General features: G+C 42.9%; 1 protein-coding gene and 1 long non-coding RNA gene across 2 annotated transcripts in view; one reads left to right on the top strand and one right to left on the bottom strand.

Annotated features, from left to right (window-relative positions):
- Positions 1-4847, bottom strand: part of LOC120937401 — a 101759-nt gene extending 96912 nt beyond the window's left edge. The window contains exon 1 of the long non-coding RNA XR_005748708.1: positions 4766-4847. This is a non-coding gene — a long non-coding RNA (uncharacterized LOC120937401). The remainder of the gene's footprint in view (positions 1-4765) is intronic.
- The window catches only part of RTN4R (reticulon 4 receptor), a 304428-nt gene that overhangs the window by 219919 nt on the left and 59258 nt on the right, over positions 1-25251 (top strand). The window lies entirely within an intron of this gene.

Below are 25251 nucleotides of genomic sequence, written 5' to 3'. Positions count from 1 at the left end.
TATATATATATACACACACATACACACTGTATGTGTGTGTATACAGTATATATTTACTTGAATTTATTTAATGGTAGTGTAATTACAAGCTGTATTTAATTATTTGATTATGCTTATTTTAAATGAATAGCTTTAAATTATTAGTTTATTACAAATTCCTAAGTTATTTGGCATTTATTAGGTCAATTATTTTTATATTTGTTTCCAGGTTAATGATTTTTTTGTACCTCTAAATTCCTTTTTAATATCAATCATGCTTTGCTGTACTAAATCATCAAAATCTTAGTTTAAAATGTCAAAACCATATTCTCAGTTTTAATTGCTCGAATGTAAATGATACCCAATGCTATTTTTTACATTTTGCATCTGTCTTAGCATTCAAAAGGTCCCTTTTGCTAGTGTAGCAGTTGCTATTTTCAGTGAGCATGTCGTGACCAGACCTCTTATGTATTTTTGGAAAGATGTGGCCACCTGCTTCAGTTTTACATTCGCCCACTCAGTACCAGGTGATGTATTAATGTTACAGTAAGTAAGATTATTTAGGGAAGTTGTACACTGTGCAAAGAAATCTATATTAGATAACTGGATTGGATTATTGTAAATATAACCTAATATATATATATATATATATATATATATATATATATATATATATATATATATATATATATATATATATATATACACATACAACTTAGATTATGTTGTCAGTAAGAAATGATAGGAACTTGGTCTTTCATTTATGTTTGTTTACAGGCTTTATCAGAAACTTGTCCAGTATAGGAGTGTAGGACAACAGCATAAATAATATATATGTGTTTATGATTTCTGATATCGGTATTAAAATGTATATTGTTTTGGGGTAATTTTTGACTGCACTGTACTGTGAATTAAACATGTTCTTTATAAATGTGATGACTCTGCACCAAAAATGTAATATTCTTAATGTCCACCATCAAGTCCAATCTTTGCAAAAAAAAAAAAACTAAATAAAAAATTCAAATTGTAATAAATAAATATCATCTTTATTCACAAATGTGATATCAAAGCACCTAGTGTCATTCACCTCTTCAGGTAAATGACTTACCGTATTTTCGCTCTATAAGACGCACCTGACCATAATGCCGCGTACACACGATAATTTTTCGGCATGAAAAAAATGTCAAACTTCATCATTAAAAACAATGTTGCCCACACACCATTGTTTTTAAAAAATTATAAAAAAAAGTGCGGTGACGTACAACACGTACGACGGCACTCTAAAGGGGAAGTTTTATTCGCCTTTGGGCTGCTTTAGCTGATTCCGTGTTAGTAAAAGACGATTTGCGCTTTTCTGTCTGTTACAGCGTGATGAATGTGCTTACTCCATTACGAACGGTAGTTTTACCTGAACGAGCGTTCCCGTCTCATAACTTGCTTCTGAGCACGCCCGGGTTTAAAACGTCGTTTTTACCCACACACGCTCATTTTTTACAACCCGAAAAACAACATTTTTTAAAACGACGTTAAAAAATGCAGCATGTTCGATTTTTTTTTTTTTTTTCGTATTTCAGAAGCCAAAAAACCATGTGAAGCCCACACATGATCATTTTAAATGACGTTTTTAAAAACGTCGTTTTTTTTTCATGCCGAAAAATGATCATGTGTACGCGGCATAAGACGCACCTAGTTTTTAGAGGAGGAAAACAAGAAAAAAAATATTCTGAACCAAATGGTCCACTAAACTATTTACCAGTGCCCATTAAATGCAGCCTGACCTGTCCAAAAGAAATCCCTCCCAGCATAAACCTCACTCTCAGAAAAAAATCCTCCCCATCTCAAACTTGTGCCGTCTTCTCTCCCCTCCCAGTCACCAGCTGCTTCTCCTGTTCTGTAAAAGCAGCCCGCTCTGCAAAAGCAGCCCGCTCTGCTGGGACTTGTAGTGCCTCTGTGGGGGGCTGAGATATGGCAACCTTCTCTGCTGGGACTTGTAGTGCCCTATACCGTGGGGAAACATAGGAATCTTCAGTCCCCCCACAGAGGCACTACAAGTCCCAGCAGAGCAGGTTGCCATATCTCAGCCCCCCACAGAGGCACTACAAGTCCCAGCAGAGAAGGTTGCCATATCTCAGCCCCCCACAGAGGCACTAAAAGTCCCAGCAGAGCAGGTTGCCATATCTCAGCCCCCAAAAGAGGCACTACAAGTCCCAGCAGAGCATGTTGCCATATCTCAGCCCCCAACAGAGGCACTACAAGTCCCAGCAGAGCAGGTTGCCATATCTCAGCCCCCCACAGAGGCACTACAAGTCCCAGCAGAGCAGGTTGCCATATCTCAGCCCCCCACAGAGGCACTAAAAGTCCCAGCAGAGCAGGTTGCCATATCTCAGCCCCCAAAAGAGGCACTACAAGTCCCAGCAGAGCATGTTGCCATATCTCAGCCCCCAACAGAGGCACTACAAGTCCCAGCAGAGCAGGTTGCCATATCTCAGCCCCCCACAGAGGCACTACAAGTCCCAGCAGAGCAGGTTGCCATATCTCAGCCCCCTACAAAGGCAATACAAGTACCAGCAGAGCAGGCTGTCACCTGTCCTCCAAACACAGCACACCCTTCCATCCACTCACTCCTTGGCTGCCATAAATTCCTCCCCACTCTCCTCTCACAATAGTATCCTACCAGAGTCTGGGCCGGCATGACGAGCTGCATAGTGGGGCAGTGTTCTGTATTATTCACAAGGCTTTGTCACTGACCAGGCACCTCCGTGGCTGCAGCGGCGGCTGGAGCGGTAAGCTGAGCATCGGCGGTTGCGGCAACTGTGCGGGAGGAGGGTGCGGGAACCGGGACTTGGAAGTTCAGGTCGGGGGGTTTTCGTGCGGGGGGTGGCTTTTTTTTGTGGCGGGGGCATTGACTATGGCGGCGGGGGCGGTGCCAGATGTTTATTCGGACTATAAGACGCATAGACATTTTTCTCTATATTTTTGGGGGGAAAAAGTGCGTCTAATGGTCCGAAAAATACGGTACCTCTTTACCACTTAAAATCCAAAATAAAAATGCATTACTTTAAGAGGTGTCATACATCATACAATGCACTTCAGATCCTATTAGAGCACTATGCAATCTTTAGCAGCCAAAGATGGGTTAATAGATCTACTCGCTTCATTAATGGACTTGCAAAGCAGTCATGCAAACGTCTCATAAATCCATGTCATTTGCCAACATGTTAAAATGAGAAAGGAGGGCTTAATAGCATAAAACAATCCACGATTTGTTGATAAAAACTTAAATAAATGCATTCATACTGCCATTTGATATGCCCGATACCAAGGAAGTATGCACATAAACAGGTTGCCATCTTTTCCACTTCTCCCACAGTCCCCAATCCATCTCCTGATAAGACAGAGCTTTTGGAGCTCAGTTTGGTATGCTAGAGAGTTCTTTTTTTCTTGGGAGGTTGCATGTGATTGGCACAGGGCCAATCAGCAGTGTTCAGACAGAGGGTCAGGGATCCTGCAGCCTCAAAGGATGGTCAAAGGAGAATTACATTTTTTCCTACAAGCTTTGACCAGACATTGATAGAAGTCATAAGACTGCTATATACTGCTGATGAGAAAACATATTTAGCAGTTTATATTTACCAAAATATTTGCATTTCCCTGTTCTGACTGCTATAAGGGTTTAGTAACACTTTAAGTTGTAAAGAGGGGAGTCATTTACCTGAAGAGGTGAAGGACACTGTGTGCTTTGATATCACATTTTTGGATTTTTATTTATTACAATTTTTATTATTTTATTTATATTTTTTTAACAGATTGCGCTTGATGGTGGACATTAATAATTTGTTTTTTGTATTCAGGCGGACCTGAACGGCCGCTCCATGCAGTCCTATGGAGCGTCAGATGTCCGCTGACATCCGACCCCGATCCACCAAAATCAGACGCATGGCGTTACGTCCCCATCTGTCCATGGCGGATCGGATCGGGTGAGATCTGATGAAAACGGACATGCTGTCCGTTTTCATCAGATCTCCCCATAGAAGACAGCGGCGCTGCACAAGCCCCTCCCCGCTCAGTGAGCAGAGAGGGATTGTCATCCGTCGGCTCAGTGAAGATCAGCGGAGAGATCTCCCGCTGAGCTGGCGGTAGCAGGCAGACTCCGTAGCGGAGTCCGCCTGTGTGGAAGAGCCTTATGCCTTGTACACACAATAGGTTAGTCTGATGAAAACGGTCTGATAGATTTTTCCATCAGTTATCCGATGAAGCTGACTGATGATCAGTCGTGCCTACACACCATCAGTTAAAAAAACGATCATGTCGGAACGAGGTGACGTAAAACACAACGACATGCTGAAAAAAAAATGAAGTTCAATGCTTCCAAGCATGCGTCGACTTGATTCTGAGCCTGCATGGATTTTTAACCGATGGACTTAGCATTAGGAATAACACAATGGACACACGGTTTGTGAATTAAACAGCTTATTTTTTTAAGCAAAATATTTTTAAAAGTGGATATTTTGTAGACACATTGTTATAGTGTTATTTATACAACTTTCTTGTTTTAGGTACTGTGGGGGGTTAGCTCAAATGGGGATCACTTTCCCCTGGAAAAAAAGTAGTCCAGACAGCAGGTCTTTCTTAAAATCTGACTTGTAGCCAGAAAGTTGTATAATAATCAAACAAACAGAACAGAATATAAATCCATGATATGCAAGCACTAAATAAACACTTCGGGTTCCTAACTCACAGGTGAAGTGCTTCTCCCAGTCTCCAACAAAACAAACATAATACAAACCTTTTTCTTTCTCTCACAAAGCCATCCTGACTTTGGTAGGTCTCTTAGGTTTGACTTCCTGAGTCCCAGGCCAGGAGCAATCTCTTGCTTCAGTCCTGATTTATTTATACCACCTGCTGATGGTCATTAGTGGACCACAAAATATGCTCCAGATTCAACCTGGCCCAACCACCTCGCCTTTCATAATGTCATAGTATTTTAACACCTGATATCTAGAGAACAGTCCGGCAAGTTCTTAAACATGTTCTTTGTCCATGCACAGCAAGATAACAGATTTTCTTTACTATACCCTCTAATGCTGCATATGCTCCCCTACTCTATTTTGCCTCCCAGATAGCAAGCAATTGTGCAGAAAGTTTGAATATGACTTGCTAAGCTATTGCTAGACTTACCGGGCTTCACAAGTTTGTTACACAATTGCAGCAAGTCCGCATTGCATGACTCCAAATCAACTTTCTTTCCAAACATTCTGCAAGTCTGCTGCTAGTTCTGGTTCAGTTATGTTGTGCAATAATCATCCCACCACAGGGGTCGCTGTGGCTAAATATTCATCCTGCAGACTTGCTGAGCTCTTGCTGTAGACTCACCAATGCAACTTTGCTCATGCTAGAGACATGCCACAGAAATGTTCTACACATTGGAAAAGTGTCAACTAGAGCTTCAAGTGCTCTGCAAGTGTACAACTTGCCAGTGAAAATGTGCAGCAAGTTAACAGACTTACAATTCAACACTGTCACACATTTGTGGCAAGTTATCCCTGCTATCTGGGCTCAGTCCTGTGTAAGCTCCAAGCAGAATGGATCAATTTACATGGATGAGACAAACCACTTAACACTGGCAGTGGTGGTTAAAATGATCAGCTGTTTGCTTTAGATGGATATAAAGTATTAGCTGGAGTTTGGCTTCAATTTGTTAGTGTATCTAAGGCCGCGTACACACGATCAGTCCATCCGATGAGAACGATCCTAAGGACCGTTGTCATCCGTTAACCGATGAAGCTGACTGATGGTCTGATGTGCCTACACACCATCAGTTAAAAAAACGATCGTGTCCAACGCGGTGACGTAAAACACCACGACGTGCAGAGAAAAATTAAGTTCAATGCTTCCAAGCATGCGTCGACTTGATTCTGAGCATGTGCGGTTTTTAACCAATGCTTTTGCATACTAACCATCGGTTTTGACCTATCGGTTAGGCGTCCATCGGTTCAATTTTAAAGCAAGTTCTAAAGTTTTTGACCGAAGGATAACTAACCGATGGGGCCCACGCACGATCGGTTTGGACCGATGAAAAGGTCCTTCAGTCCGTTTTGATCGGTTTGGACCGACCGTGTGTACGCGGCCTAAGTCTGCTAATACATTTAACACTACCGTCACAAACTGACAATTCTGCTATATGCTGTGCCCCCCTGTGCTCATTCCTCCAGAGTGGTGTCTCACTAATATAGGAGGTCTGTTACTGGTCAGATTACCAGGTGAAAACTGAGGGGAAAAATAAGAAAACTGATGCAGCCACCATAACTATTGATTGTTTAGCTGCAATATAATACATTTTTGTTTTGGGTTTAATACTGCTTTAACTTTGTCAGGGTGCTAGTGCCATTTTTAACACTTCCTAATGTTCTACCTGTCAGTGTTATAGAGCAAAATCCTACACTCACGAACCACTTTAACCTGTCATTTTTGTATCATTCTTTTTGGCTTTGTTGAATTAACATTGAGTGCCTGCAAGATGACTGTCTATGTATCCCGGCATCCAGAAGCTTTCACTGCATCGTCTCTTTGTGTCAGTAAAAGAGAAGTGCAGAGCATGTGCAGCATAAAGCAAACCGAGGAAAAATTCAATCACACTGGGAAAGCACACATTGTTTTAATGTTAGAACACATTGTGATTGTAAGTTGTATAATCATGCTGAGCATCTGAGCTACATTTGTTTAAGTGACTAATGTTCTGCTATATATGGTTAAAAAAAGGATTTATTCCCTGATAACATGTCCTTGAGAACACGGAAATTATCATTAGAGAGGATTCGAAACTTCATGTTCTATTGTTAGACTGTATAATGTTTGATGTATAGCATCTGTGCCCTTATTTTTTGACACTCAACCTCTCTGTAAATAAAGATAAAGGATTAAAATTATGTTTGGATCTATTGGGGGGTATACTTGTTGAATAGTGTCCTTGTCATTCATGTTGTCTTCCTTGTTAAGCATTGAATTCAGAAAGGCAAACAGTTATGTAACTGTGTTAGGAAGACAAAATGTAAGGTTTCATCTGTCTGATTCTGATTAGGGATGAGCAAAATATACCTGGGTTTGGTTCCAGTAGTGGAGGTGTGTCCATAGTGGGCGCAGGAGCGCCACCCCCTTTCTCCTGCACCCATCAATTGCATGAATCTATCTTTGTTGCCGCCCACTATTCAGATGTTGGGCCCCCTATTGAGCGCCGGCCATCTGAATAACAATGGTGGGCGTGTTTTAGAAGTGCCTAATTAGAGCGAGATGCTCTAATAGGCTTCCCGATTGGAGCCTGCAGGCTCTAATCGGCTTCCAAATGGTTAACTAGAGGGCGCACAGGCTGTGCGTTCCCTGGTTAAACAGTGCTGTGTTAGGGGAATTGCTTCCCTAACACTGACCCGCCTCTCAGCCAATCAGATGCACTGGGTCTGGATATCGGTCACCTGATTGGCTGAAGCGACATCGAGGGCGGGAGAAGACACGGAGGGAGCGTGGAGAGGACGTCGCTGACCCGAGGAAGGTAAGTGCCGGGCTGAGGGGAAACTGGCTGCATTTGGGGGCACAAATAGGCGGCAATTGAGGGACAAACTGGCGGCAATTGGGGGCACAAACTGGCTGCAATTGGGGGCACAAACTGGCGGCAATTGAGGGACTAACTGAAGACAATTGGGGGTACAAACGAGCTGCAATTGGGGGCACAAACTGGCTGCAATTGGGGGCACAAACTGGCTGCAATTGGGGGGGACAAACTGGCTGCAATTGGGGGGACAAACTGGCTGCAATTGAGGGGGGACAAACTGGCTGCAATTGGGGGGAAAAACTAACTGCATTTGAAGGGGTAAACTGGCTGCATTTCAGTGGACAAACTGGCTGAATTTGAGGGGACAAACTGGCTGCATTTGAGGGAACAAACTGACGGCATTTGATGGGCACATTGGCTGCGTTTAATGGGCACAGTGGCAGCAATTAATGCGTTTTTATTTTTTTTCAGTTTGTTTGGTTGGACTGGATGGACTTGTGTCTTTTTTTGGCCTGGCTAACTATGTAACTATGTAACTATGGGGATTATTTACAAAAGGCAAATCCACTTTTCACTACAAGTGCAAACTACAAGTGCAAAGTGCACTTGAAATAGCACTTAAAGTGCAGTCGCTATAGATCCGAGGGGGACATGCAAGGAAAATAAAAAAACAGCATTTTAGCTTGCACATGATTATATAATAAAATCAGCAGAGCTTCCCCTCATTTGAGATCTACCCCTCACATTTACAGCGCCTGCACTTCCAAGTGCACTTTCAGTGCAATTTCCAGTGCACTTTGCACTTGCAGTTTGCACCTTTCGTAAATAGCCCCCCATGTTTCAAATTGGAAAAGTGTCAATTAGAACTTGCCAGTGAAAATGTGCAGCAAGTTAACAGACTTACAATTCAACACTGCGACACATTTGTGGCAAGTTATCCCTGCTATCTGGGAGCCTACCTATTTCCAGTTTCCTTGCCAGATTATTGTACTTCACACATAACCCTGCCTGCTGTCTTGTTAAGTCTCTACTTTTGAAATAAAAGTGAGCAAATATCTGCGCTAACTTAAAAATAATGTAGTCCCAATGCAAAGCAGCTAGCACAGTTTGTAGATAAGCAAACAAAAAACAATATAATCCATTAGTGCAGCGCTCTAATAAATGGAAAAAATAAATCCACATAATGTAAAAAAATGTATATAAAGTCCAAAAGAATATATTCATCAATGTAGTTGAAGATATAGGACCTACACCGAAGTTTCAGTGTGCAGACAAGGAAACCACACCACACCACCGTGCAAACAATCCGCTTACCAGAACAACATCATTATGGGCATGTAATCAAATAACGTGTAGGTCAGTGGCAATCGCACTTCCAACAGGATATACAGGTGAGAACGGTTATCCACAGGCAGCATCATTGGTGAAATATCAGCCCGAATGTCATAAGGATCCAAAGGTGTACATTGCGTTCATCATAAAATGCAGAGAAGAAACGGCAATAATGAAGCCCGCAGGTAAAAGCAACATGCAATTTATTGTATGGTACTTACAAACAGACATCAAAAAATATAAAAACTCCGTGGCTCATAGCTCACCGACACAAGTACGCTATGAGCCGCGAGGTTGACCGACACAAGTACGCTATGAGCCGCGAGGCTGACCGACACAAGTACGCTATGAGCCACAGAGTTTTTATATTTTTTTATGCCTGCTTACCTGTCTGTTTGTAAGTACCATACACATGAAGATAGTCCGATTAAACATTAGATAAGATTTAGGGTGAACCTCCGCTTTAAATTGTTGGCCAGATAGGCACTGTGCGGCCTCGTACACACGATCGTTTTTCTCGACAGAATCCATGAAAAAATTTGGTGGCAGAAAACTGTCGAGGAACTCGACAAGAAAAAAAGAGAACAAGTTCTCTTTTTCCTCGACGGGAGTCTCAATTTCCTCGTTGTGTTCCTCGTCGGGCTGGTTTTCGACGAGAAACACGTTTGTGTGTATGCTAAGAAACCCACGCATGCTCAGAATAAAGTATGAGACGGGAACGCACCTTCGGTAAAAGTAGCGTTTGTAATGGAGGTAGCACATTTGTTTACGCTGTAACAGTCTGAAAAGTGCAAATCATCTCCTACCAAACTTTTACCTAACAAGCAGTAACATGAGATTAGCAAAAGCAGCCCCAAGGGTTGTGCCAGTGTAATCGAACTTCCCCTGCCATTGTATGTGTTGTACGTCACCGCGTTTGAGAACGAGGAGATTTGGTCTTGACAGTGTGTACGCAATGAAAGCTTGTCAAGTTTCTCCACAAGCCTGACAAGGAACTCGTCGAGGAAAACGATGTTTCATTTACGACGAGTTCCTCTGTCATGTGTATGAGGCCTTAAGGTATTCAGGCAGTTCCTGTTGTAAAACAACAATAGGAATTATTGTGAGATTTGTTCTTCATCGCCGGGATGAACAAGAGAAATGTAAGAGTGTATGTTCAGCCTTACATAGTCACTGTTTGTCCACCTGCACTGACTTCCAGACCTCTTGTCATCAGATCCCCCTAAACTACATAGTACTGTTATGGAATTCATTACACCATGCATGAAGATGTTCCATGAAAGCTCATACCAATAAGATGTAGGCTTTCGAAAAAGATCTCTCTCTACACCTAGTTCCTTCTATCCCAACCAGCTCAACAGAGAGGTCATAGAAGACAATCCTCTGCAAACAGGTGGCTCTATCAAGTCGGCAGAGAAATGCTTTTTTTTATATATATATATATATATATATATATATATATATATATAAGGCTGTTGGGATTTGGCAGATAACATAACAAAGGCATAAGTAAAGTACAATTCCTTAAAACCATTACATCACTCAAAGCACAATGAATTTAATAAGCACACACAGGAAACTATTTGAGCAGAAAGTAATAGCTTTTGAACCTAAAATACAAAAGAAGTGTATAACAGAGAAATGTCAGGAAACCCACATCTACCAAAAGTAATTGGTAAATTAGAACTACATACGATCCATATTTATGTTACACCCTATACAAGTTTCAATTAATCTTTCTAGCTTTTACCAATGACTAACCCTACAGGATTGAAAGATTATTCATTTGTATTGCTAGACTAGAGTGTATTTTATTCTGAAATGCATAGATAGTCAAATGTTACAATGTGAACAAAATGGAACATATCTACAACAGCACTGTATGGGGTGGAAAGGTAAAAAAAAGTTTTATATCCATACACTCATCTGGCATTCCTTCTGACAAATGCCAGATGGTCTAGATTGCCAGAACTGCTATAGGCAGTACCGTTTTTGATTGCCCTAGGCCCAGAGCAGCTAGCCATTGTGTCAGAGAAGTCCACTGGTCCAAATCATTTGGTGGAGGGAGGATTATAGTGTGGTTGTTTTTTAGGGGTTGGGCTAGGCCCCTTAGTTCCAGTGAAGAGAACGCTTCAGGCATCAGCATACCAAGACATTTTTCACAATTTCATGCTTGTAACTTTGTGGGAACAGTTTTGGGATGGCTCCTTCTTGTTCCAATATGACTGCGCACCAGTGCACAAATCAAGGTCCATAAATACACGGATGAGCGAGTTTGGGGTAGAGAAACTTGACTGGCCTGCACAGAGTCCTGACTTCAACCCAATGGAACACCTTTGGGATTAATTAGAGCGGAGACTGTGAGCCAGGTCTCTCATCCAACATCAGTGACTAACCTCACAAATGCGCTTCTGGAAGAATGGTCAAACATAGTTAGTCAGGCTGAAAAGACACAAGTCCATCCAGTTCAACCATAAAAAATAAAAAAAATTATAATAATAATATACAATCCCATATACCCAACTCCACTCCCACAGTTGATCCAGAGGAAGGCAAAAAAAAAACAGCAAAGCATGATCCAATTTGCTACAGCTACTTCCTGATTCCCCGAAAGGCAATCGGATCTTCCCCGGATCAACTTTACCTATAAATGTTAGTACCCAGTTATATTATGTACATTTAGGAAAGAATCCAGGCCTTTCTTAAAGCACTTTACTGAGCTGGCCAGAACCACTTCTGGAAGGAGTCTATTCCACATTGTCACAGCTCTTACTGTGAAAAAACCTTTCCGTATTTGAAGGTGAAATCTCTTTTCCTCTAGACGTAAAGAGTACCCCCTTGTCCTTTGTGTTGACCGTAAAGTGAATAACTCAACACCAAGTTCACTATTTGGACCCTTTATATATTTGTATATGTTGATCATATCCCCCCTTGATCTCCTCTTCTCAAGAGTGAATAAATTCAGTTCCTCTTATCTTTCCTCATAGCTAAGCTCCTCCATGCCTCTTATCAGTTCGGTTGCCCTTCTCTGCGTGTTCTCCAGTTCCCCGATATCCTTTTTGAGAACTGGGGCCCAAAACTGAACTGCATATTTCAGATGAGGTCTTACTAATGATTTGTTCAGGGGCAAAATTATATCTCTCTCTCTGGAGTCCATACAGTACCTGCCGCCAAAAATGTGTTTTCAGCACGACAGCATCGCGCTGATTCTCGGTGACAGGGTGCCGACATCTCGCACTCGCTGGAATAGTAAAAGCACATTCCAGCGAGCACGTCATAGAAGCGACGGGGATCCGACCTGGATTCCTGCCCATTCTACACGCGTGCAGCGTTTGGTATGAATCCTGAGGGGGAACTCCCCGCCGGATTGTAAATAAAAATCCTCTTAGCCGTCCTCAGATATTCTAGATTCTTGTGGTCCGTGTAGATTAAAATTGGATGTGCAGCCCCTTCTAATAGGTACCTCCATTCTTCCAGTGCAGCTTTGATCGCTAGGAGTTTGCGATCCCCGACATCATAATTCTTTTTCAGCACTGGACAATTTGCGAGAAAAGAAGGCGACATGGTGCGACAGAGCCTTGGGTCCCTGCCTCTGGGAAAGTATAGCTCCAACCGCCGTTTCCGATGCGCATCTGTCCTGAAACACCCTGATTCGGCCCAGCCTTATGTTTTAGAGGTGGACGCATCGGAAACGGCGGTTGGAGCTATACTTTCCCAGAGGCAGGGACCCAAGGCTCTGCACATCCAATTTTAATCTACACGGAGCACAAGAATCTAGAATATCTGAGGACGGCTAAGAGACTGAAACCCCGGCAGGCCAGGTGGGCACTTTTATTTTCTAGATTTACCTTCCATTTAACATATAGGCCAGGGTCAAAGAACATAAAACCAGATGCGTTGTCCCGCATGTTCAGCAAGTCACAAGAAACCTCTCTGCCAGATACCATCCTGTCATCCGGCAACTTCCTCCTATTACAAATCAAACAAGCTTCTGTAGGTAACCCTTCGCCACCCGGGACCACCCTATTAGCAAGAGATGGGCTACTTTGGTATGGAGACAAGGTCTTTGTACCAGAAAGTCTGCGAATCCCCACCTTGGGTTTGTGCCACGACCACATTCTTGCAGGACATTTTGGCATTAATAAAACGTCCGAACTAATGCAACGAACATTTTGGTGGCCCGGAATGGAGAAAGACTGTAAAAAGTATGTGGAATCATGTATTACTTCTATTCGCAACAAAAACAGCAGATCCAAGGCCTGGGGTCTATTAAAGCCACTTCCGGTCCCGAGTAGACCTTGCCATCCGAGGTCTGTAATACTATTTTTGTGGTTGACCGCCTGTCCAAGATGGCCAATTTTCTGCCCATGAAGGGCACTCCCTCTGCACAAGAGACTGCACAAAGATTTATCAAAGAGATTATAAGGCTTCATGGAGCTCCGGCAAACATAGTTTCCGACAGAGGGGTCCAGTTCACCTCCGGGTTCTGGAGGTCGTTATGTGAGTCTCTGGGGATTGAACTTTCATTTTCATCATCAGCCTACCATCCGCAGACGAATGGACAGACGGAAAGGACAAATCAGACACTCGAACAATATCTTCGCTGTTTCTCTTCATTTTCACAAGACGATTGGGTTCCCTTACTTCCTCTGGCCGAATTCTCCTACAACAACTCCGTCCATTCAGCCACCAAGCAATCGCCTTTCTTCGCAAACTATGGTTTTCATCCATCTTTTCTGTTTAACTCAATTCCAGAATGCTCTGTACCTGCTGTCCCTGAAACATTGGACTTCTTTTTTTTTAAGTGTATTTTGTGCGTGTACTCGAGAGAGGAGCCAGACTGCAGGATTTGGGAGTAGGCAGGCCTCCCCCAGAGGCAATCTGCCACCTTTCTCCATGCCCCGGGTGGCAATGGTGGGTGTGTGAGGGGGTCCTCCCACACAGCCCACCCTACCTGCTCTGCTTTGAAGCCCAACGGGGCAGAGGGACTCCCTATAAGGGAGTGAGAGGTTCTAGCCCGCTCAACCAGCCCCGTTAGTCCTTCGCCTCTCTTTTTAGAGACCGTGTGGTCAAAGTGCGTGCATGTTAACCCAATTTTGAGTGCGTGTAAGTGTGGTGGTTTTGTGGGAGGGGGGTGGGCGTACTAAGCGCAAGCTTACCTCGAATAGCACACCCACCGGGAGCCGGGCTGAGACCACCAAAATCAATTCACATGTAGCTGAGACTGGGATCCGAACCTCTAGCTGCAGAGGTGAATGGCTTGTCAGCGCAGTGCCAATCGCGTTGAGCCACCGCAGTGCGGTGGCAGTGCCAGGCCACCAGTCTGTAGACGTTGGGCAAACTCGGTTTGCGCGAATACTCCGCCATCTGACATCCGGCCGTTCTTCCCCGCGTCCACATACATGAATTCATACTGTACCGACACCACCGCCATCAACACTATACTATGAAAACCTTTATAGTTAAAATAGTATGACCCCGAATGGGGTGGCGGCACTATGCGGACGTGTTTTCCATCAATTGCCCCTCCGCAGTTAGGGAAGTCCCACCGCTGGGCAAAATGGGATGCCACAGTCTGCCATTCCTGTGGCGTGGAAGGAAACTGTGGAGTCAAACAAAAAAAATAGTACTTTGGCACATGAACATTGCAATCAGATTACAAAAAGACATCCTTGACCAACATCAGTATAACATTTGAGTGAGTATTTCAAGCCCAAAAAAAAAGGCCCATTTATCAGACTCCTCGCCCCTCTGATGGCCCATTAAAAATTTTAAGGGGGGGGGGGTTCTAGCTGAGTTTGGGTCCTGAATTTTTTTTATATAGCACTCCAAAATAGCATGCCAAAATGGAATGAGAAACAAGACATTGGGACACAATGGGGGGGGGAGGGCAGAACTACAATGGAGCAGACAAAAAACAAGTTTGAAACAGACTAGGCTAGGTGTGTTTGGGCCTATGATAGCATGCTGGAGAGGTTAGTGAAGGGAAATATGCATGTAGGCCAAAAAAGGAGCATTAAAAGCTTACAGCATGCATGGGGACAAGGGGGACATTTACAGCATATTACAATCATGGTAATTAGAGAATGATTAAATAAATACAAGTCATTAGCATACATTAAAGACATAGATTGTGATGTTAAAGGAGAAAACTTACCTTAATATAGTCCTTCTGCATTACTTGAATGATGGCAGAACACGTCTCGGGGATGATGATCCCAAGCACCTGGGGGAGATGCCTGTTGAGAACTTGAGGTCCTGCAGGCTTCTCCCAGTCGCCAGGTACCTCAACGTGGCAATGAGCCTCTGCTCGGTCGTGATGGCTTGGCACATCACAGTGTCCTGCCTCGTGATATAGGGGGACAGAATATACAAAAGACGGTGAAAAATGGGGTCCGTCATACGGAGAAAGTTCCTGAAATCATCAGGGTTATTCTCCTGGATTTCCCTAAGCAGAGGCATATGAGAAAATTGGTCACGCTGGCGCAACTAGTTCTTGGCCCCTGTTTCAGTAACATTATGAACTGCAGAAGACAGCCCATACGCAGCACGAACTCGAGAATGAGAACGCAGCTCCAACATGGCTTCAAACTGGTAGGCTGGTCAGAACGCACTTAAAACAGAACGCACCTAGGAACAGCAAGGCCTGTAAAGAACGACCTGAAAAACAGAAAACGAGCGGACAGGAACATACTGCAAAACAGATACGACCTGACTGCAAGCACTGAAAGACAGATACGAACCCACAAGCAGGAACTGAACACAAGAAAACGATCTGAAAAGCACAGAGACTGAAGGGTGCGAATCGGCTCTAACCAAACTTTTACTAACACGCGGTAACAGGAAATTAGCAAAAGCAGCCCCAAGGGTGGCGCCATTGGATCTGAACTTCCCCTTTATAGTACCGTCGTACGTGGTTTAGGTGACCGCGTTCTGACACGATCGTTTTTTTAACCGATGGTGTGTAGGCACGACTGATGAAAGTCAGCTTCATCGGATATCTGATGAAAAAATCCATCAGATCGTTTTCATTGGATGAAACGATCGTGTATACAGGGCATAAGTCTGGGATGTCATTAAACTTCATGTGCGTGTAAAGACATTTGTCCCAATAGTTTTGACAATATAGTGTAAATGGACGTTGATCCTAGTACACTTACTGAAATTAAAATTCTCTCCACCTATGTTTATTTTTTTATTACAGTCCACCTCCAAATATTTATGCTGATCTTTAATATATTTATACAGAATAATGAATGCAGAAGTCTAGCCAAAACTTTTATTGCTGAATAGACGTTTAAAAGCTCTGTCAGGCTTTTAATGCTCATAAAAAAAAGTCTAATGAGAGCACCAAACCAATGTCTAAGATTCCAGAAGTATTTTAATGATAAAACCAGTTCACAGCAGAAGAACACAAAACAGCCAACAAGTTTCACAATCAGCATTAACTGCATTTTTACGCTAATAGATTTTGTATACAATTATACATTTACTGTGACGTTTACACCACTAAAAGTGAAATTCATTACTAGCTGCTTTTACGGCTCATTTGTCCATTCAGCGCTTTGGTATCAATGTATTCATTTTTTTTCCCCTCCCCTACCAATTATTCCAGGTTTTTTGTACCTTCCTAATATTCCAAAACCTGAGTTACATCTTTTATTCGTTGTTCATATATTTAGCAGGTGAACATTATCACAATAGTTTCCAGCACTGTTGCATATAGTTTACACTTGATAATATCAAGATGGCTCAATTTTTATGTGTGTGACGCATTCTTGCAATATTATGTTAGTACAATTTATTTGTTTTTGATTCTTTGTAAGTGGGTAATAATAGTTCTCAGCACTAAATTAGAAGGAATATATCTGGGGTTCCATATTATGTGTGGGATATACTGTTACAATATTATGATGATTCTTTTTTGTTTATTCATTATTAACATGCTTAATTGTAGTATCAGTTCTCAGTTTTAACCACTTCTACACCGAGGACGTCATATGACGTCCTCGAATTTGTGCGGTGATATCTGTGAATGATGCCTGCAGCTACAGGCATCATTCAGATATCATTGTTTGCAGCCGGCGATTCTACACACCATAAGAATGATCATAGCGGCAGTTCCGCCGCTTGATCGTTCTTATAGACGGCGGGAGGGTATGTCCCCCCCCGCCTCCATCCGCTGCTTCTCTGGGCTCTCCTGTGCCATCGGGGGCCCGGAGAACAAATCGGCCAGCTCACGACGATAGAGATTTCCGGTGACCAGATAGTCACCAGTCATCTCTATGACCGTCGGTGGCCCAAACGCAACATTGTGACGTCACGCCCGGGTACCCGGAAGTAAACAAAGCCGCAATCGCGGCTGAAAGCATGAGATCTGTGAATTATTTTTCCCGATCTCATGCTTTCCAGCCTGAAGGAGAGATGTGGGGTCTTATTGATCTTGCATCCCTCCATAAAGAGGACCTGTCACTAACAATTCCTATTACAAGGGATGTTTACATTCCTTGTAATAGGAATAAAAGTTATAAAAAAAAAAGTGTAAAAATTAAAAAAATTAAGTAAAAAATAAAATACTAATTTAAAACGCCCCTGTCCCTGTTCACGCTCACGCTCAGGAGCAAGCACGCATGTAAGTCCCGCCCACATATGTAGGCGCCGTTGAAACCCCACATGTGATGTATTGCCGCGTGCATTAGAGAGTGTGCAACAATTCTAGCACCAGACCTCCTCTGTTACTCGAAAATAGTAACCTGTAAAAAAATTCAAGCATCGCCTATGGAGATTTTTAAGTACAGAAGTTTGGTGCCATTCCATAAGTGTGCGCAATTTTCAAGCGTGACATGTTAGGTATCTATTTACTCACAGTAACTGGTCCGCGGGCCAGTTTCAGCATACATGTTCGGTCGTGTGTAGGCGCGAGCGGGCCGAATTCCAGCAAACATTTGCCCGCCGGGCCTTTTCCCAGCAGACAAATATTCCTGGACGTGTTTTAAAACTGTCCACTGGAATCCTGCCTGCTCGGACATGTACGGTCGTCAGTACAGACCTACCGTACATGTCTGAGCGCCCGCCGTCCCTCGCATGCGTCGAATGACTTTGACGCATGCGTGGAAGCCTTTAAATGGCAGGCCCGCCCACGTCGCCGCGTCATCGCCGCGTCATCGTCGCGGCGACGACGCGGACACGCCCCGCGTAGTGTTTACGCGCGGACTTCTGTACGATGGTTAGTACAACCATCGTACAGAAGCCCTCTGGCAGGCATGTACGGTGAAAACGGTCCGACGGACCGCTTTCATCGTACATGTTTGCTCGTTAGTACTCGGCCTTAAGGTATGGACGTCGGAAACGTCATAACAGCGTTGTATTTTACGTTGTTTGTGTAAGTCGTACATGAATGGGGATGGGCGTAGGTTACGTTCACGTCGACTAAGCATAGAGCCGGTGTAATTTACGGAGAAAATTCGACGTGATACTGAGCATGTGCGCGCATGCGCCGTTCGTTATGCGCGTCATTTACGTGGGGTCACGATTCATTTCCATACAACACGCCCCCTACCAGCCTACTTTGAATTACGCAGGCTTACGCCAGCCCATTTACGCTACACCGCCGCAACTTACGGTGCAAGTGCTTTGTGAATACTGCACTTGCCTGTCTAAGTTGCAGCGGCGTAGCGTAAATAGGATATGCTACGCCCAACTAAAGATACGCCATTGTATCTGAATCTGGCCCATAATGTTTGGGGGTTCTGACAAATTTTCTAGCAAAAAAATTATGATTTTTACATGAAGGAGAGAAGTGCCAGAATAGGCCCGGGGCTGAAGTGGTTAATATACACCGATCAGCCATAACATTATGACCAAGGTAAAGGGAATTTCTTGTTACAATGGCATCTGGAAATTGGTGGAAAGAAAATCTCAGCCACAACTGCCAGGAAAATAGTTTGGGATACACATACACATAGCCAAGTTGACCTGTCATTGTCTACAGCAGAATAAGGAAGACCAGGACTATATCCAGCAGTCCCTCTGTGGGTAAAAGCTACAAATAATTATACTAATAGTAACAGTGATCTGTTTACATATTTCAATAATGCAGGTTTAGTTATTAACCACCTAAAGACTGCCCTATATTAGATATACTGCTGCACAATCACATATACTGATAAATATTTACATATATGTATATCTGCACTTCCGCTTTCCACTGGCGGGACGCTACTGCTGTGATTACTCACAGCAGAAGCTAATCTGCAGGTGCCGGGAACTGGATGTCCGCCGCCACCCACCGATCGTCAGACAGAGACTCAGAACAGAGCTCTACCTATGTAAACAATGCCAAGCTCCATTGTGAGGGGGGAGGAGTGATAGATTTTGTGTATCCATCCATCACTTGCCTTAGTACAAACAGCAGACCGTGTACACAAAAACTCTGGCTAGGCACACAGGTTACCCTTTGAGCGCCTATGTAAACAAGGCAGATTCCCGTTCTGACAGGGGAGAACATACAGATAAGCTAAACAGGAACACGGATCTCTGTGTTATCCAAGTCAGAGAAATCCCCAAACAGTTAGTAAGCACCCCCTAGGGACACACCTAACCCTTTGATCTCCCCTGGTGTTAACCCTTTCCCATACAGTGACGGTGCATATTTTTAGTACTGATCCCTGTATTAGTGTCACTGGTTCCCACAAATTCTCAAAAGTGTCAGTTAGTGTCCGATTGGCCGACACAATATCGCAGTCTCGCTATAGGACGCTGATCACCGTCATTACTAGTTTAAAAAACAAATAAACATTCCAGTATATGTCGTTTATAGATGCATTAACTTTTGGGCAAACCAATCAATATATGCTTATTTTTTATTGGATATGTTTTATAGTAGAAAGTAAAAAATATTGTAAATTTTTTCTCAAAATTGTTAGACTTTTTGTTTTAAAGCCCAAAATAAAATAAAAAACGCTGAGGAAATCAAATCCATCAAAAGAAAGCTCTATTTGTGGGAAAAAAAGAGCGTTGTATGACCACGCAATTGTCAGTTAAATTAACGCAGTGTCGTATTGTAAAAAATGGCCTGGTCATGAAATGGGGTAAATATTTCGGAGGTCAAGTTGTTATAATATCTATGTGCTGAATTACAATTTGTATATTTATGTTTTTTTTTTTATATATTTAGAGCCACTAGCTGTTATTGTTTGGCAGTTTGTTTGTTAGTTGTTGTTCTGCTGCTGGCTGCTTGTGGTGCTTTGAAGATCTACAGAATGATATCAAAATTATTGTAATCTATATTTTATGGATTTTTATTATTCCGAATACATGTTTAGGTTCACCCCTTTTTTAGACCAGTTTTCACCTATAACATTATTTTTTATATATATTCTTTTTTACTCCCAAAATGCATTGGCGTTTTGCGTCTTTCTAATGTGAACTGTTTAAAAACTTTTGGATACTTTGACATTGGTTTGGTGCTATAAGTGCCAGTTCACACTACCGCGATTTGGGATCCGACTTGTGTCGCCCCAAGTCACCCGACATGAGAAATTCAATTGAAGTGAATGAGAGCCGTCTTAATGTACACTACTGAAGTTTCTCCGACTTCAGAAAAGGTTCCTGTACTACTTTAAGGCGACTTCTAGGCAACTTATACCCATTGATTTCAATGTAAGTTGACTCCAAGTCAGATCTCTGTCTTAACTGAAGCAACTTTACAGGAAGAGAAAATAGTTTACTCCGGCAAACCCCTCCTTCCCACAGAGCTGATTATTCTGTGATTGGCCACAGCCAAAGTCGCCTGTCCTGGAGGCAACTTTAAGTCGCGTTGTAAGTTTCTCCAAGTCGCGCTGAAGTTGCCTTGCAAAGTCGCGCTGTAAGTCGGGTTGCCCCTGTGTGAACCGGCACTAATTGTATTTATATGTGAATTCTCCACCACCATGGGTGACCTTGTTTTGGCGAGAGCCGCTGAACCAGAGCTATCATGCCCAGGGATAAGTTAACTCACCAGCACATCATTTCCAATTTAGGCCCCTTTCACACGTGCGGACCGTATGTCCGCTTTTTCATCCATCCGTTTGCGTATGAAAAGGGGACATACATTGGTCCCTATGAGATCGCGGATGTCAGCAGATGAACATCCGCTGATACCCGATCTCGTCCGCCTCCGCAAAGATCCAATTTTGCAGACGTAAGAAAACCCTATTTTTCCTTCAGTCTGTGGATCGGATCGGATGAACACGGACATACGGTCCGTGTTCATCCGATCCCCCCATAGGGGAGAGCGGAAAAAAGACAGGGCGGTCCCTGCACAGAGTGTGGGGACCATCCTGTCATCCGCTAGCTCAGCGGGGATCAACGGAGCGATCCCCATTGAGCATACGGAGGCGGATCATTACTGATCCACCCCGTGTGAAAGGAGCCTCTGGCTTTTAATTCTGTCTGTTACCTGACTGCAGAGATTTTTCATCACTTCCTGTCCCAGGGACACCACCTGCATGTGTGTGAGAAAGGACATTACTGAGAGCGGAAGTGAGAGAAAATATCTCACATGGGTCATAAAAACCTTAAGGCTCGATTCACACTAATCCGTTTTTTGGTGCATTTTGCATTTTGCAGAAAAGCAGGGAATTTTTTTAACATGGGTTCCTATGGAACATGTTCACATCAATGCTTTTTTGTGCCTCTGCGTTTTTGGAAAGAGTCGGGGACCTTTTTCCCCGCAAAATGCAGCGTTTTGCATGTAATAGAATTCAATGGACCCGCATCCAAAATGCAAGTACCGCGTTTTTACTGCGTTTTTACAGCGATTTTGCCGCGATTTGCGTTTTGCACTTTTTTTTTTTTTACCTGTTTATAGCTGGTTATTAAAGGAAATGTAAAAAAATGTAAATTGATGTAAAAAAAAAACTCAAAACGCGAATCGCGGTAAAAATGCACGTCAAAAAACGCAGCAAGCACCACAAAAAGCACTGCAAAAACGCTAAAAAGCAACATGCATAGGTATGAATCGAGCCTAAAGGGGTTCTAATTCCTCCCTAATGTAAAAAAAAAAATGTTACGCTTTATTATGTGGGCCAGATATGAGTAATGAGTAGACATGTGCACACTGAAATATTTTGTTTCGGATTTTCGTTTTCGTCTGAAAAATACATTTATTTAGTTACTCCCGAAATTCGTTTTTATTTATTTATTTTGTTTTGTTAAAAAATGCATTCGTCCGAAAATCCAAAATAATTAAGGTTGAATCTGTGATTGAAGGCTTATGATGTCTGTCGTACGTTCTAAGAAGATTCGACGGAGCAGCTAAACTGTACGACGCCGCAGTCGTACATTTCTGGTCGAATGTTCCGTCTACAAGCTATAGTAGAATTCTAATGTTGTATGACTAGTAATAATTATATTTATTAATTATTATTACTAGTCAACCAACATTAGAATTCTTCTTTAGCCTATGGGCGGAGCATTTGACCATAAACCTCCGCTCGTGGCGACTGCTTCGTCGAATCTTCATGTCAAATCTTTTCTCTCTCCATGTTGAACAATCTTGGACTGAGGCCTCGTACACACGTCCGAGGAACTCGACGGGCAAAACACATCGTTTTGCCCGTCGAGTTCCTTGTGAAGCCGCCGAGGATCTCGGCGAGCCGAAATTTGCCATTGAACAACGAGGAAATAGAGAACATGTTCTCTATTTCCTCGCCGAGGTCCTCGTCGGCTTCCTCGGCCGAAAGTGTACACACGGCCGGGTTTCTCGGCAGAATTCAGCTCCGACCGAGTTTCTGGCTGAATTCTGCCGAGAAACTCGGTCGTGTGTACGGGGCCTAATAGAGTTAAGGTTAGGCACATTCGACCGCAGGTTCGATAGACACAGATTGCTATTGTCAGTGTCATGTCGAATCTCCTATCTATATCGAACTGTTGTCGCAACGGGTTTCGGATTCTGCGCGTTCGTTATCGTTTGTTAAAACATTAAATGAAAATACCCAAAATTTGGATGAAAATGCATTCGGACGAAAATGAATGCACATGTCTAGTAATGAGTATGTGAACGTCAAAAAATAAAAGCTTCCTGTGTTTAAATGGTACAGACGAATTTCCTTAGATGTCATGAAAATCTTTTGTTACATGGAAAAGCGAAAAGCATCATTTATATGAACACTAGTATCTTCTACTCGGAGTATTGCTTGCAAGTACATTTATCTATAGATTATCATTGAGTCAAAATGCTTCGATTTTTAGCAATGGTTTCTGTGCATCGTTTATTTAAAATCTGTAACTTGAGGTTTAATGCTATCTTGAAGAAATCACTTTTTCCTATAGTGTGGTAAACCAAAGAGATATTTTTGAATGCCCTTCCCACGTAATGCTATATTCTCTGGAGATAGAAATCTTAGAAAAGTTTGAGTAGATACAGCATAGATTGAAAGTGTATCCAGCACATTGACTAATGTGGGAATGCTAGCCTTTCCTGTCTTTGCTTTGTTTATTTCTACTGTTGGCTACTTTTATAAACCAATCTTCTGACAACAGCACTAAGGGCCAGATTCACCAAAGAGATACGACGGCATTTCTCCTGATACGCCGTCGTATCTCTGTTTCTATCTATGCGACTGATTCATAGAATCAGTTACGCATTGATATCCATAAGATCCGACAGGTGTAATTGTTTTACACTGTCGGATCTTAGGATGCAATACCGCGGCCGCCGCTGGGTGGAGTTTGCGTCGTAAACCAGCGTTGGGTATGCAAATTAGCAGTTACGGCGGATCCCCGACGGATTTTCGCGTTCGCTACGTCGCCACTAGTCTAGCTTCCCGTCGCAAAGTTAGTCGTCGTTTTAGGTGCCCTAACTTTAGTCAGCAAACGTATTGCTGTCTAAAGTATGGCCGTCGTTCCCGCGTCGAAATTTAAAAATGAACGTCGTTTGCGTAACAAGTCCGGGAATACGGAAGTACGCTACGCGTGTCGCCATTCGAAAAAATGGCGTCACGGCGCGCAAAGCATGACGGGATTTGCGAAACGGAGCACGCGCAGTAGGTCCGGCGCGGGAGCGCGCCTAATTCAAATGGCACACGCCCATTTGAATTGGCCCGCCTTGCGCTGGAGGCCGCCGGCGTAGTTTTCATCGCAAGTGCTCTGTGAATCAGGCACTTGCGATGAAAACTTGCGGCGGTGTAACGTATCTACGATACGTTACGCCACCGCAGTTCTATGTGAATCTGGCCCTAAGTTATAAAGCTTAACTCCAGTCAGCTTTAGAAAAAATCACATCTAGCCGCCCCCACCCCAATTAGCAGTCTAATGCCGCGTACACACGATCGGACATTCCGACAACAAAACCATGGATTTTTTTTTCTACGGATGTTGGCTCAAACTTGTCTTGCATACACACGGTCAAATAATGATGCAAATTCCGAACGTCAAGAATGCAGTGACGTAGGTACAACACGTATGACGAGCCAAGAAAAATGAAGTTCAATAGCCAGTGCTGCTTGATTCCGAGCATGGGTGGAATTGTGTGCGTCAGAATTGTGTACACATGATCGGAATTTCCAACAACAAAGCTTGTTGTCGGAAAATTTGAGAACCAGCTCTCAAATTTTTGTTGTCAGAAATTCCGACAGCAAATGTCCGATGGAGCCTACACACAGTCGGAATTTTCAACAACAAGCTCCCATCGAACATTTATTGTCGGAAATTCCGATCTTGTGTATGCGGCATAATACTCACTTAAGCTTGATACATAAAAATTAAAATAGAAAAAGTGCAGCGCAAAACTCAAATATATAAATGATACTGGTATACTCAAACACCAATACCATAAGTGTGAATATGAATATGCAGAAAAAATGAAAAAAAAAAATATATATTAAAAATTAAATCAAACAAACAGTCCAAAAGTCCATAAGTGTCAGAAGATGAGTGAATTAAACGAAAATAAATCTCCACCACGTGACAATCCACCAAAATTTTGAAGTGATCCCTCCACCGTTGTAGATGTCTACTCTCACCTTCATATATGGACCACTGAGTTAACAGATGGTCAATAAAGCAAATCAAATAGGCAGGTCATGAACAGGAACCAGGCTGATGTACTAGATCCTCATAAGACAACCAAACCGCAAAGGACAGGTGCATGTAAAGAGATAATCACAGACTAAGTGCTCACTGTTGCAATGTGTGGATTTATTCTTTAAAAGAAGCAAAAGTCAGGCTACTCACATTTGGCCAGACAAAAAACGGCATGAAGTAACAATCTTTAGTAATGAACAGCAGATGAGCGACGTGATGTTTCAGGCTCCTAAACATCAAACATCAAACATGTTTCAGGCTCCTAGGAGCCTGAAACATCACGTCGCTCATCTGCTGTTCATTCCTAAAGATTGTTACTTCACTTTTGCTTC

Source organism: Rana temporaria, chromosome 1, assembly GCF_905171775.1.
Source record: "Rana temporaria chromosome 1, aRanTem1.1, whole genome shotgun sequence".
Taxonomy (NCBI): domain Eukaryota; kingdom Metazoa; phylum Chordata; class Amphibia; order Anura; family Ranidae; genus Rana; species Rana temporaria.
The sequence above is the reverse complement of the archived record's forward strand: the minus strand, read 5'-3'. Positions and strand labels throughout refer to the sequence as shown.